This window comes from Rhincodon typus, chromosome 4 (genome assembly GCF_021869965.1).
Source record: "Rhincodon typus isolate 14 chromosome 4, sRhiTyp1.1, whole genome shotgun sequence".
NCBI classification, from domain to species: Eukaryota; Metazoa; Chordata; class Chondrichthyes; order Orectolobiformes; family Rhincodontidae; genus Rhincodon; species Rhincodon typus.
This window is the reverse complement of record NC_063335.1, coordinates 64,904,290-64,918,730: the sequence shown is the minus strand read 5'-3', so window position 1 is coordinate 64,918,730 and position 14,441 is coordinate 64,904,290. Positions and strand designations below refer to the sequence as shown.

The window sequence follows — 14,441 nt, the reverse complement described above, 5'->3', positions numbered from 1 at the left end:
TACAGAAAGGCTCCCACACCCTTTCTAAAGCAACATAACTAGAACCGAATACAGTACTCTAACTAGAAATTCATACAAGATCAGCATAACTATAAGACCAGAAGATACAGGAGCAGAATTAGGCCATTCAGCCACTGATTCTGCTATAGCAGTCGATCATGGTTGATATTACTTGGACAGCCCTCTGCACCAATGCGTTCCACAGATTAACCAGTGAAGAAATTCTTCATTTCAGTCCTGAACAGTTGTCCTTTCACTCTAAAGCTATGCTGTCTGGTCCTAGACTCTCCAATTTGTGGAAACATCTCCTCCACATTCACTCTATCCAGGCCTCACAGTATTTTGCAAGTTCCAATCAGATCCCCCTTCATCCTTCTAAACACCACTGAGTACAGACCCAAAGTCCTCAACCCCTCCTCATATGACAAGTTTTTCATTCTTGGAATTATTCTTGTAAAATTCCTCTTGACCCCCTTTAACCCCTGCACAGGACTCAAAACTGCTCAAAATATTCCAAATGCAGTTTGACCAAAGCCTTATACAGCCTCAGCAGTACATTTCTGATCTTGTATTCTAGCCCTCTTGAAATGAATGCCAATATTGCATTTTTCTTTCTAACCACCAAATGAAACTGCATGTCAACCTTAAAAGAATTCTGAACTAGAACTCTCAAATCCTCTTGTGCTTCAGATTTCTAAAGCTTTTCCCCATTTAGAAAATAGTCTACGCTTCTATTCTTCCTACCAACATGCATAACCTCACAATTTTTCACACTGTATTCCATCTGCCACTTCTTTGCCCACTCATCTAGCATATCCAAGTCCTTATGTAGCCTCTCTACTCCCTCAACACTACTTATCCATTCCCTATCTTTGCATCTTCTGAAAACTTAGCAACAATGCTAAGTTCCTTTGTCCAGACTGTAAATGTATAATGTGAATAGTTGAGGTCCCAATGCTGATCCCTGCAGAACACCATTAGTCTTTGGCTGCCATCATGAAAAAGACGTTTTTATCCCTACTGTCTGCCTTCTGCCAGTTAGCCAATCCTTTATCCATGCCAGTACCTTGCCCCAAACACCATGAGATCTGATGTTATTTAGGAGCCTCCTATGTCACACCTTGTCAAAGGCCTTCTGTAAATCTAAATAGATCACACCCACTGGCTCTCCTGTGTCTAACTTGCTTGTTACCTTCTCAAAGAATTCTAACATATTTGTCAGGTATGACCATTCCTTGACAAAGCCATGTTAATACAGTCCTATTTTACTCTGAACTTCCAACTACTCAGAAATCTCATCCTTAATAATGGATACTAAAATCTTACCAGTGACTGAGGTCAGGCTAACCAGACTATAGTTTTCTCTCTTCTACTTCCCTCCTTTCTTAAACAGGGGTGCTACATTAGATATTTTCCAGTTCTCTGGAACCCTCACTGACTCCAATGATTTCTGAAAGATCATCACAAATACCTTAATAATCTCCTGAGCTATCTCCTTCAGAACTCTAGGGTGTAGCCCACTGGGTCCAGGTAATTTATCCTTCAGACCTTTCGGCTTCCCTTTCTCCTCTGCCCCGACTCTTTTGAAGTCCTGACATGTTGCTGGTGTCTTCCACTGAAAACTGATGGAAAGTACTGACTCAGTCCTCTCCATTTCTTTCCTTCCCCATTATTACTTCTCCAGCATCATTTTTCAGCAGCCCAAAGTCCACTCTTGCCCCTTTAGCTGTCTAAAAAGCTCTTGTAATATTCTTTTATATTGCTAACTTGCTTAGTCTCATATTTCATCACTCTGACACCCCCCACCACCATTTTTTATTTAGTTATCCTCTGCTGGTTTCTAAAGGCTTCCCAATCCTTTGGTTTCCCACTAATCTTCATCAAATTTTATGCTTTTTCTTTTGCTTTTCTGCTGTCCCTGACTTCCCTTGTCAACCATGGTTGCCTTACCGCCTCGGAGTATGACTCTTCTCCGTTGGGATGAATTTCTGATGTGCCTCCTGAATTACCCCCAGAAACACCTGCCATTACTGCTCCACCATCTTTCCTGCTAAGCTCCCCTTCCAACTCTGGCAAGCTCCTCCCTCATGTCTTTGCAGTTACCTTTACTCAATTGTAATACTGTTACATCTGATTCGATCTTCTCTCTCTCAAACCACAAGGTATATTTTATCATATTATGGTCACTGGTCGCTCAGGGTTCCTTACCTTCAATTCCCTAATCAAGTCTACATCATTACGCATCACAAAATCCAGAATTGCCTATTCCGAGTGGGCTCTACCACAAGCTGTGTCAAAAAAAATCTAGTAGATTCCATGAATTCCTTTTCTTGAGATCAATTACCAACCTGATTTTCCCAGGCCACCTACATATTGAAGTTCCCCATAATTATCGTACTAATGCCTTTCTTACCTCCTAATTTATCTTCCTTCCAAGATCCTGACCGTTGGTAGGAGACCTGTACACAACTCCCATCAGGGTCTTTTCTCATTTCCTTGCACAGATTCTACATCATCCAACTTGATATCACCTCTTGCTATTGATTTAATTCACGTCTTACTAATTAGACAACTCTTGCCCCTCTGCTCAACTATTTGTCCTTTTAATAGGACATGCATCCTTTGATATTTAGCTCCCAGCATGATCCACTTGCAGTCATGTTTCTGCAATACCTACAACATCGTACCTGACAATTTCAATCTGCGCTAATAGCTTATTTACCGTGTTTCATATACTGCATTCATTTAAGTACAACACCTTCAGTCCTGTGTTGATTGCCCCCTTCTCATAGTTGTCTTCTTATCTGAGGTGCCTGAAGTTAGATTTCTTGCCTTTCGATAATCTCTGTCTTATTACTCATCCTGGAAGCTTTAATCTCTGCTGAGCACCCCTCACCCCTTTAACATTTTCCATGACTATTCATGCAACTGAACACCACCATCCCCCATCGCCAACATCAAATCCCACTATTTAGTTTAAAGTCCTATCCACAGCCCTAGTTATGTGATTCACAAGGCTCTGGTCCCAGCATGATTCAGGTGGAGCCTGTCCCAGCTCCCTCTGTAGCCAATACTAATGCCAATGTCCCATGAATTCGAATCAGTTTCTCCCACACCAATCTCTGAGCCACACATTTACCTCTCTAATCTTGTTGACCACATGCCGATTTGCTTGTGGTTCAGGAAGAAATTCAAAGATTATGATCTTTTTGGTTCTGCTTTCTAATTTAGTCCCTAGCTGCACACATTTCCTCAGCAGAAACTTTTCCTCTTTCTACACATTGTTTTGGTATAAAATGTGAGCTATAAAAAACGGCAAGGTACTAAATTGGCAAATTAATTAGTATTATGCACTAGCTAGGGAATGTTAATTGGGAGGAACTGTTATCAAAGAATTGTTTAAAGACCTGCTGGTGAGAGGTTAGGACCAGCATGTTCTGGCAAGGCGGAAGGACAAGGATGGCAACGTAAGGGACCCTTGGATAATGAGGGAGGTTGTGAATTTAGTCAGAAGACAGAAAAAAGCATACATAATGTTTAGGAAGCTAAAATCAAACAGGGCCCATGAGGAGTATAAAGAAAGCAGGAAAGAACTCAAGCAGGGAATTAGGTGAGCATGAAAGGGCCACGAAATGACCTTGGCAAGCAGGATTAAAGAGAATCCCAAGGCATTCTATACATACATTGCAAACAAGGAGATAACTAAGGAGAAGGTAGGACTACACAAAGATATAGGTGGAAACTTGTGCTTGGAGGCAGCAGATGTGGTTGAGATCCGGAATGAGTACTTTGAGTTAGTATTCACCCAGGAGAATAGTGAGACTTGTGTGGAGCATGCAAATATTCTAGGGCATTTTGAGATCAAGAAAGAAGTGGTATTGGGTATCTTTAAGAGCATTAAGGTAGATAAAGTCCCTAGGGCCCAATGGTATCCTCCAGGTTATTAAGAGATGCAAGAGAGGAGACTGCTGGGGCCTTGACCAAGATCTTTGCATCCTCACTAGCCACTGGAGAGGTCCCGGAGAACTGGTGAGTAGCTAATGTTGTTCCTCTGTTCAAGAAGGGAAATAGAGACAATCCAGGAAACTATGAACGGGTGAGTCCCACACTGGTGGTTGTGCAGCTATTGCAGAGAATTCTTCGGGATAGTATTTACGCACATTTGGAAAAGCATGCCCTAATTAAGGACAGTCAGCGTGGCTTCGTGCAGGGCAGGCCGTGTCTTAATAATATGATTGAATTTCTCAAAGAGGTGACAAAGGTGATCGATGAAGTAGAGCAGTAGATGCTGTCTACATGGATTTTAGTAAGGCTTTCAACAAGGTCCCTCAAGGTAGGCTCATCCAGAAGATTAAGATGCATTGGATGCACGACTTGGCTGCATGGATTCAGAATTAGTTTGCTCAACGAAGACAGACGGTAGTGGTGGAAGAGTGTTTTTCAAGCTGGAGGTCCGTGACTAGTGGTTTCCACAGGGATTCATACTCAGACCTCTGCTGTTTGTGATATATATTAATGACTTGGATGAAAATGTATATGGATAGGTTAGTAAGTCTGTAGATGATACAAAAGTTGGTGGAGTTGTGTGTAGTATAGAAGGTTGAGGTTGTCGACTTGCTCATCAAGCCAGTGTGTTTGATTGAAAATGTTTTGTCACCCTGCTAGGTAACATCGTCAGTGTGCCTCTGATGAAGATTGATGTTCTGTCCCACTTGTTACTTATATGCCTCAGTTTGCTGGAGTGATTGGCATCACTTCTGGATTGTTCACGGGTCACGCTCAAACAGATGGCATTTGTCTCCTGTCGGCGGGCCACTTTGAGGGTGTTGTGCCTGTAGGTGTTCAGATTTTTGAGAAGATCTGTAGCTCAGGTTGTGGATGAGGTGTAGACTTGCTCGCTGAGTCGGTGTGTTTGATTGCAAATATTTTGTCACCCTGCTAGGTAACATCGTCAGTGCGCCTCCGAAAGTGCATCACCAGAAGTGATGTCAACCACCCCAGCAAACCGAGGCATATAAATAACAAGCGGGACAGAACACCAACGCTCCACAACCAGAGTTACAAATCTTCTCAAAAACTTTGAGTGTAGAAGGTTGTCATGGGATACAGCAGGATATAGATCAATTGCAGACATGGGTGGAGAAATGACAGATGGAGTTTAATCTGGGTAAGTGTGAGGCACTGCATGTTGGGAGATCAAATATTAAGGAAAAGTATACAGTTAATGGCAGGACCCTGAACAGCACTGATGTACAAAGGTATCTTGGGGTTCAAGTCCATAGCTCCCTGAAAGTAGCCACATAAGTAGATAGGGTAGTAAAGTAGTCATATGGCATGCTTGCCTTTATTGGTCAGGGAATTGATTACAAGAGCCAGATGTCACGTTGTAGCTTTATAAGACCTTGGTTAGATCACACTTAGAGTATTGCATTCAATTATATCACCTCATTACAGGAGGGATGTGGAGACTTTGGAAAAGGTGCAGAAGAGGCTTACCAGGATGCTGCCTGGAGTACAGGGTATAAGATATAAGGGAGGCTAGAAAAACTCAGGTTGTTTTCTCTGGAGTGGCAGAGGCTGAGGGGAGACTTGGTAGAAGTCCATAAAATTCTGAAATGCAGTGATAGGGTTGACAGACAGAATCCTTTCCCCAGAACTGAAATGTCTAATCCTAGGGGGCATGTATTTACGGTGAGGGGGGAAAGTTCAAAGGAGAAATGAGGGGCAAGATTTTTACACAGAGAGTGATAAGAGTCTGGAATACACTGCCAGGGGTTGGTGGAGGCAGTACGATAGAGGCATTTAAGGCACTTTTAGATAAGCACATGAATATGCAAGGAATGGAGGGATATGGATCAAGGGCAGGCAGAAGATATTAGTTTAATTTGGTGTCAAGTAGGGCACAACATCGTAGGCTAAAGGGCCCATTCCTGTACTGTATTGTTCTATGTTCCACGTTCTATGTAAGTGATCTATCCCCTCACAGTCTGAATTTCTCTGTAAACTTCACACGGTCAGGAAGGAGAGATCATATATGGAGTGAGACACAGCCCAAGTGAGTGTATTGTTCAGGGAATTTGGAGGCAGTGTGGGAATTCAGTATGGAGGAAAAGGGATGCTTTTGGGTGATTTTTTTGGCTCATACCTTGTAAGGTTTTTTGACAGGATAAATCAAAGCCCAGGATCAGGGGTCAAACACAAGAGAGTGATATCAGAGATAAACCATAAGTACATCAAAAAAGAGTAGTCTGAGCACTGACTTGGAGAACACCACTGTCTACCAATCTCCAGTCTGAAAAACTGCTATTCTTCAGGCAATTTTTTTTTTATCCAAGTTGATCTTCCTATTTTATAAGCCTCAGTTTGTTAACCAGGCTTTTACATGGTACTCTGTCAAATGTTAAAATCCATACAGACACTGTACATTGCTTCTCTTTCATTCCCATTCTCTGTTACTTGCTTAAAACATTCATTCAGATCAATCATTTACAGATTCATTCTGATTCTTCCTAAATAACTCAAACATCTTCAACCACCTGTTGGATATATACTTAATTATTATTTCTAAAAAGTTGCCCACTATTGATATTAAGATGATGGTCCTTTAGTTACTAGGAATGTGTTCCTTTTTCTTTGTAATAAAGGAGCAGATAACATTTGCCCTCCTAATTGCTTGCTGTCTCTGCCTGTTTACTTTCTATGATTTCTGTGCAAGGACACCTGGGTCCTCTGAATACAAACATTTCTCAATCTCTCACCATTTGAAAAAAATCTGCTTTTGCATGCTTTTATTTTACATTCATGGGTTCTTGTTAAGCAAGAATGGGAAACATTCGTGTTCACAAAATTAAACTGTATATACAAGCATGTATCTGGTAGGATAGACTACTTCCTCCAGGTTCTTCAGTAATTTGAGTCCTTCATAACCAAGTTGTTCCTTTATGCAAACACTTGCCGTGTAAGGGCTAAAGCCTGATAGAGTCAACAAGTCTATTTGAGTCAGGCAGCCTCATTGGTTGACACCATCAAATCTAATCAGGGTTGGCATATCAGATTCAACTCAATAGCCAGATCAACTCAACTGGAAAAGTTTAGGTAAAGGTGGGTTCGGCAGAAAGTAATCGTAGGAACTGGAACTTTACGGATTTGTTATTGAGGGCACTGAAAGGAATGGGGACCCTGGAAAACCAGTGAAACTTGTGAATGATGCATATTGGTCTAGCTTGTTTTGTATACCTCAGAACGGTGCTCCAATGGGTTCAGTGTGCTCACTTCAAAGTATTGCTACTTTATTTTAGTGTTTTTAATCTCTGGGGACTGGAGGCAAGAAACTGGGATGGAGAGGGGAGAATCACAGTTGTGGGGAATAGGATCATGCATGACTTGCATGTTTGAGATGAGGGACATAATGGGGTAGTTAGATACACTGGGGAGAGAGAAACAGCAGGCAAAATGAAAAAGGGGCAATGGTTCAGGTACAAATTCAGATGGATTCAGGAAAGAGCAGGAACTTCCAGAGAAGTAGTGAAAGGGCTGATGGTCACAAGAGGTATTTGAAGAAGGACAGAGGGGCACCAGAGGCAAGGACAGGTCATCTACAGTGATGGAGAAAAAGTATAGTGAAGAGGAGAATGGTAGAAGATGACAAATTGAATGTCCAACCAGCATCTTTCTCCTAAATTTAGTCACAAAAGGTTTTGCAAAGAATTCTGAGTATGATTGTGAATGGCCTGAGATATATTTACACATGTTTACACAATGAAAACATACCCAACTGGGGGAATCAAAACAGAAATGGAAAAATATGTTATTGCATTAACTGAGCCTTAGCACTGAAAGGAAGCACTCTCTTCAGACTAAAGGTGAGTAAGCATAATAAGTAACTGGCACCAACATTTCAATCATGTCCTATGGTTCATTGAACTCTGAGAAGAACCCTGAAGACTCATCAACTGTGGAGGCATTGATGGTGATGGTGATGGTGTTGGAGATGAGGACATTCCACATGCATTTATACCAGATCTTTCACAGGCCTGTATATATGTATCATGGGAACTGAGGTTCTCTTTATCCACCATGGACAAGACCTCCGTAGCCACCTCTGACCAGATTAACTTCATCAAGTAGGATTGTCTCCTGTTGTCATTCCTAAGGAAAAGAGCTTTCCTTCTCTCCCGAACAACCTTCAGGAGACCTTCCTGAGAAGCATTTTAAAGAATGATGCAATGTTTTACATCATCTCTAATATCTTTAAGTGTGAGTGGAGATGATCAGCAGTGGTAGAGTGATGCTCCTGAGTTGCAGAGAGGAAAGTGGTGTCTGGGCACTCACTGTTCGTCTTATTCACCCAACTCCATAAAAAATACAGATTTGGCAAGTACAATTTCTATTTCATAAATCCGTGTTGACTCTGCTCACACAAACACAGAGGACAAACTTTGTAGAGACAAGGGGACAAGTTAGAATCTAGTCATTATGTCTCTGAATTGGACTGCAATTTCAGGGGGTGGGGAACATGCACAGATTAGAGCCTGAATTTGCCGTCTGTCACTCAGGGCCCTGACACAGCCTATGACTATTGTTTCCCTCCCCACCTCAAGGACCACCAATCACTTAAATTAGTGAGAGCTTCAACCTGACTCCTTTCATGTTGCCATTAGAAATTCGTTAAAATGTTACAAGTTATCTAATCAAGGAAAAGTGGGTTTTTAACAGCAATATGATGAATAACGTTTGATTAAACTGCTGTTAATTTTATGATCTGGGAATGTTGTAAATGATTAATTAAAATTTTTTTTAAAAGATTGAGTAATTTTAACAATTTTTTATTGTTTATTTTTGGGTCTCTTGATTTTTCGCCTCATGTTCTAGTTTATCTGTATCATTTTTTTATTCATTATTTTTGGCTGAATTCTAAAATTCCCTGAATCCTCAGGCTTAAGACTATTTAAAACAACGTTATAAATTCCTTCCTTTAAGCCAACACTACTCTAATGGTCTTCACAGATGCTGCCAGACCTACTGAGCTTTTCTAGCACCTTCTGTTTTTATTCCTGATTTACAGCATCTGCAGTTCTTCTGGTTTTTATTTAGTATACAACTCTGATGCCACTGTCATTGACCAGTGGATATATTCCCATAGGGCTTTTACGTTTTAGGGGTACAACAGTCATTGGAGTTTTGAATTAATTCTTTCAATGTTTGCCAATGCCATATTATCATATTTTTTAGTTTTCCAGTCAACCTTCATCACCTCCTACTTAGATAATTTGCCTCATTGAGATATAAAGACAGTAGTTTCAGTCTTGATGAAATCACTGACAAACTCAATATAAAATTTTAACAGGTCATGCTCCTTTTCTAAACGGATATTAATGTTTTAGTGTTGCACAACTAGATCTAAAATAAGAGATAGTAGGAACTGCAGATGCTGGAGAATCCGAGACAACAAGGTGCAGGGGCTGGATGAACACAGCAGGCCAAGCAGCATCATAGGAGCAGAAAGGCTGACGTTTCGGGCCTAGACCCTTCATCAGAAAAGGGGGAGGGGAAGGGGGTTCTGAAATAAATAGGGAGAGAGTGGGAGGCGGATAGAAGATGGATAGAGGAGAGGATAGGTGGAGAGGAAACAAACAGGTCAAAGAGGCGGGGATGGAGCCAGTAACTTGTTCATGACTAGGTTTTTTCAATTATTGATCTAAACATCTATCTTGATAGGATGACTTTATCTATAATAGGGACTATGGCAGTAGGAAGTGTTTACTTAAAAATTAATTTTCACTTTGGTATTTACCAAGGTGAAACCACAGGTGAACACGAACATTGGATATTGAGCTGAGTATTGAGATAATTGTGTTTAAAATAAAAAATGGGCATATGTAAATAAACAGGACAGAACCACTGGTTTGGATGAATTTCATTCACACTTTTATAAAGTTTAGCAAATAGTCCTGAAGACGTATGTTCTAGATCTTGCCACAGACCTAGCCAAGCTCTTCCAGTACAGCTACAACACTGGCATCTACCCAACAATGTAGAAAATGGTCCAGATATGTCCTTTATACAAAAAGCAGGACAACTCTAACTTGACAAATTACAGCACCATCAATTTACTCTCAATCATCATTAAAGTGATCAAAGGTGTTGCCAACAGTTTCAACATTAACAAGCATTTGCTTAGCAATAACCTGGTCACTAACACTGCTCTGCTCTCTCAGCTCCTGACCTCATTACAGTCTTCATTTAAATATAGAAAAAAAAAAGTTGAATTCTAGAGGTGATGTGAGAGGGGCTGATTTTGATATCAAAGCCAAGTGTGGCATCAACTAGCTAAACTGGAATCAATGGAAATCATGGGAAACTCTTCATTCGTTTGAGCCAGACCTGGCACAAAGGAAGATGGTTGTAGTTGTTGGATATCAGCCATCTGAGCTCTAAGCCATTGCTGTAGGAGTTCCTCAGGGGAGTGTCCTAAGTCCAAGTATCTTCAGTTGCTTCATCAATGATTTCCCCTCCATCATAAGATCAAAAGTGGGGATGTTTTCTGATGATTGCTAAATATTTAGCAGCATTCATGACTCTTCAGATACTGAAGCAGTCCATGTGCAAATGCAGCAAGATCTGGACAATGTCCAGTTTTGGGCTGAGAAGTGTCAAGTAACATTCGCACCACTCAAGAACCAGGCAATCACCATGTCCAACAAAGAGAGTCTAACCATCACCATTTGACATTTCATCACTGAATCCCACTGTCAATATCCTGGGGATTACCATTGACCTACCACATACATAATGTGACAATAAGATGCAGGAGCAGAAGCAAGTAACTTAGCCCATTGAGTCTGGCTCTGCCATTCAATGAGATTATGGCTGATCTGATAAATCTCAACTTCACTTGCCTGCTTTTTCTCCATAACATTTGATTCCCTTATTGATTAAAAATCTATCTACTTCAGCCTTGAATATACTTAACCACACAGCTTCTTTGGTCCTCTGTGAGAAAAAAAATTCCACAAATTCACTAAACAAAAAAATACAAAGAACTGCAGATGCTAGAAGTCAAAAACAAAACCAGAAATTGCTGGAGAAACTCAACAGGTCTAGCAGCATCTGTGGAGAAAAAGCATAGTTAACGTTTCAGGTCCAGTGACTTTTTTGATACTCAGAGGCCTCCTGAGACCAGACAGAAGATAATCTCGTGGTCTTGGTAATTAATAATTTCATCAAAATATATAGAACAGCAGGCAGGCTAGTTAGAAGCCGTTGGTAAACTAAATCAAAGGCTGAAGCGTCCAGCAATGTTATCATATGTCACATATTTGACATTGTTAACTACGTTTTAGGCATTGCACTTCAACGTGGACCACACTGAGGCTAAAATGAGCATGCAAAGAATGCTTTAGAGCTTGGCCTGCACACATCTTCCACACTTCCACCCACCTTGTGAGTGGGAGTACAGAATCAGTTATGATTCCATCTATTTTGTGAGGCAAAGGTTCAGTCTACTTGTCAGCTTTTCAAGCTCCCAGTCAATGCTCACAGGTATACAGTAGGCAATTCACATCTCCACTCTCCCTCATAGCACGATTGTCTACTGAGAGAAGTTGCATTAAATGCCATCTCACTCAGGTTAAACACTGTCCTACAGGATGCTCAAGCATTTCAGGGTAATTTTACAGTCTGTGCAAACTCCAAAATGTTGAAGGCTAACAAAGGAGATGTCTCAGGACTCCTCTCATGTCTATCATGAGAGATCTCGCTAAACAACACTTAACTGTCATAGTCTGATTGAAGCCTTAAAAGCAATCTAACTGTAGCTGCATCCGATATTAATGTGCTGTCTCACTGACTGTTGCTATTTCCTTAATGGTGATTGGGACCTGTAAAAAGTGGGATCACTTAAGATATAAAGTATTTAATCAAATAGATAAGAAAGCATTATTCCAAAACAGAAAGATTCAACGGCTGCAAAAATAATTAGGTTCATGTGTTATTTTGCACTAACCTGGGTCTATTTGCTTTATAACTGATAGAAAGTTAAGCAATTGGAGGAAGTTCAAACATAGCTCTTTCATCATGGAAATGAATTTCATTTAGGTTCTCTGGCTTCCTGCACTTGCCAGTGCACTGCTCTATCACATTCTCTTTTTGGGCTACATTGCAGGGTTCTGTTGGACTTTCCAAAGCATTAAAACTTCATCTCATAGAGGCATATTCTCTGTTCCATTATGATCCCAATGGAAATGGCAGCAGCTTTGTATCTTTGTTCTACATCAGCCTGAGGCTTTTTACACATGTTGCCAGCTATGTTTTGGAGCTGATGGCCTTTATCTCCCAGCAGCTGTTCCTGTATGGCCTAAGGACTTTAGAAGGAGTCAGGAACCTATGAGTTCTTTCATAAAAAAGAGTCAAGGTAGCCCCTAGGATGTCTGGTGCACACACATCCAGAATGTAGCATCAATGGTCACAGGTTGAACATTGATGGAGTGGAAGCTGTTTTCTGTTGATGAACTCTACACGTATACGGTTGGACACTCTCAAACCAAAATGGGTGTGGTCTATACTACCCTGCACCTGGAGGAAGTCGGTGATGGGGAAGAATCCCACTGCCTAACTGCTTGATTCTTCTCATCATGGTGAAAGGAATGTGAACAAGTATGATTTAGAGAAGATGGCATCAATGACATCCCAGATGCATTTATGGGTTGAGGATTGGAAGCTGTCACAGGGGTACACAGATGCTCTTTGAAATAAGACACTGCCATAAACATAAATGCATAAACATAAACCTTGATGGCCTTCAGGAAATACCCATTCCAGAGCTCCCTGCTCCCTCTTATACTCTATAGAATGCTATTGTTCTATCCTGAATTCTCCCTTTTGTGTTACCATTCCCTCAGTGATCCAGCCCAATGAATAACATCCCCAAATTTGAAATTCCCACTTTCTCTATGGATTGTCCTTTCAAAAAATTTCTGATCATAATTTCTAAAACCCAGCGCTCACACTTCTCAGACTAATGCCTCCACGGTACCCTAACTCATGCACCCGTAAACCTTGGACTGGCTGCATTTGACCTGCAGGACTGACGAATATCCAATATACAGACTGAAAGGACACATTCTGAATCTGATAGCACAAATGCCTGGCTGACCATGGTCAGCCCTCAGACAAGCCCAATGAGAAGTGTGGCAATATTATCTGACTGATCATAATACACCTTGATCCCACTCAGGCTTACTGGTGCCTTTGGACTTCCAGATGTAGCTATTTGGTAGAAGCACTAAGTTGTTCACAAATGGCGTAGGTGTGACATTAATGTAGTATGATATGTCTAGCCACTTGATTGTTCAGCTCTCCCAACCCTGACAAGTGTGCACTGGAAAGCAATGCAAGCCTTCCAAACTCTTTGGGCTGTACAACAATAGCTGCTAGGAAACAAAGTAAGTGCAAGGCGAGTGAGTGCTAAGAAAGTCAAAGGCCTAAAGATTACTTTGTCCTTAGATGGATGCAATGAGCATATATCCAAAGTGACCTGGCAGAAGCACACAAGTCATAAATGCCGCTAAGTTCCAAAGTGAAGACCTTAGGGCGTGAAGTGGAGTGTGAGTTGGTTTGGAAGCCATGCTGATGTTGTGATGCTTTGACCTCAAGATAATGGTGATGATAGTCTAGTGATGGCAGTTTTTATGGGTGAAGGATGGAAGAGGAAGGTGTCCCTGGAACATGCATGAAAGTAGTAGGGAAGACAGAGTTGGATTAGGGACCAGAGAAGCAAGGAGTGAGCTGATGCTACCATTCACTACTCTGATTTTCATGTTGGAAATTGGTGACATCTAGTTTTTTAGGGAAGGAGATGAAAATTGGGACCTGCTTAGAAATAAGACAAGTTGTGCTAATGGTGAGATGCAAATGCATGAAAATAAGTCAGTCATTGCTCATTAATGACATTCACAACTCACCATTTAAACAGTAAGGACAAAATTGGAAAATTTTCTCAATGTCAAGATTCAGATTTTTATTTTGGCCATATTTTCCCAACTTTCTAGCCATTACCCACACTGTGCAAGGGAATGTAAAATCTGTCCAGGTGGTTTGAATCGGTTGATCAAACTTCAACATCACAGCTCTGATTTTAAAATTTGAACACCACCTTTCGCACTTTTCTATAATGATGAAATTACAGTGGTATGGGAAAAAGGCAAGGTTGTTGGACTAATTGCATATCTGTTCCTTTGAACTGGCACAGACACAAAACAGCTGAATTGTTCTTTTTCATTGTGATATTCTACAATTGTAATAAGAAAGGTTTTCTTTAAATGTAACATCTATTTACTTTGTTAATTTTCTTTCAGTTGTTAGTCTTCGTTTCATTCAGCAGTTCTTGTTCACTATTTCTTCAGTACTTCTTTTGGTACTGAGAACCAAAGAAGCTGGGAGAG

The 14,441-nt window shown here is 40.9% G+C and overlaps 1 protein-coding gene across 1 annotated transcript in view; it reads right to left on the bottom strand.

Annotated features, from left to right (window-relative positions):
- st18 (ST18 C2H2C-type zinc finger transcription factor) overlaps window positions 1-14,441 on the bottom strand; it is a 153,511-nt gene that overhangs the window by 86,487 nt on the left and 52,583 nt on the right. The gene's annotated exons all lie outside the window — the stretch shown is intronic.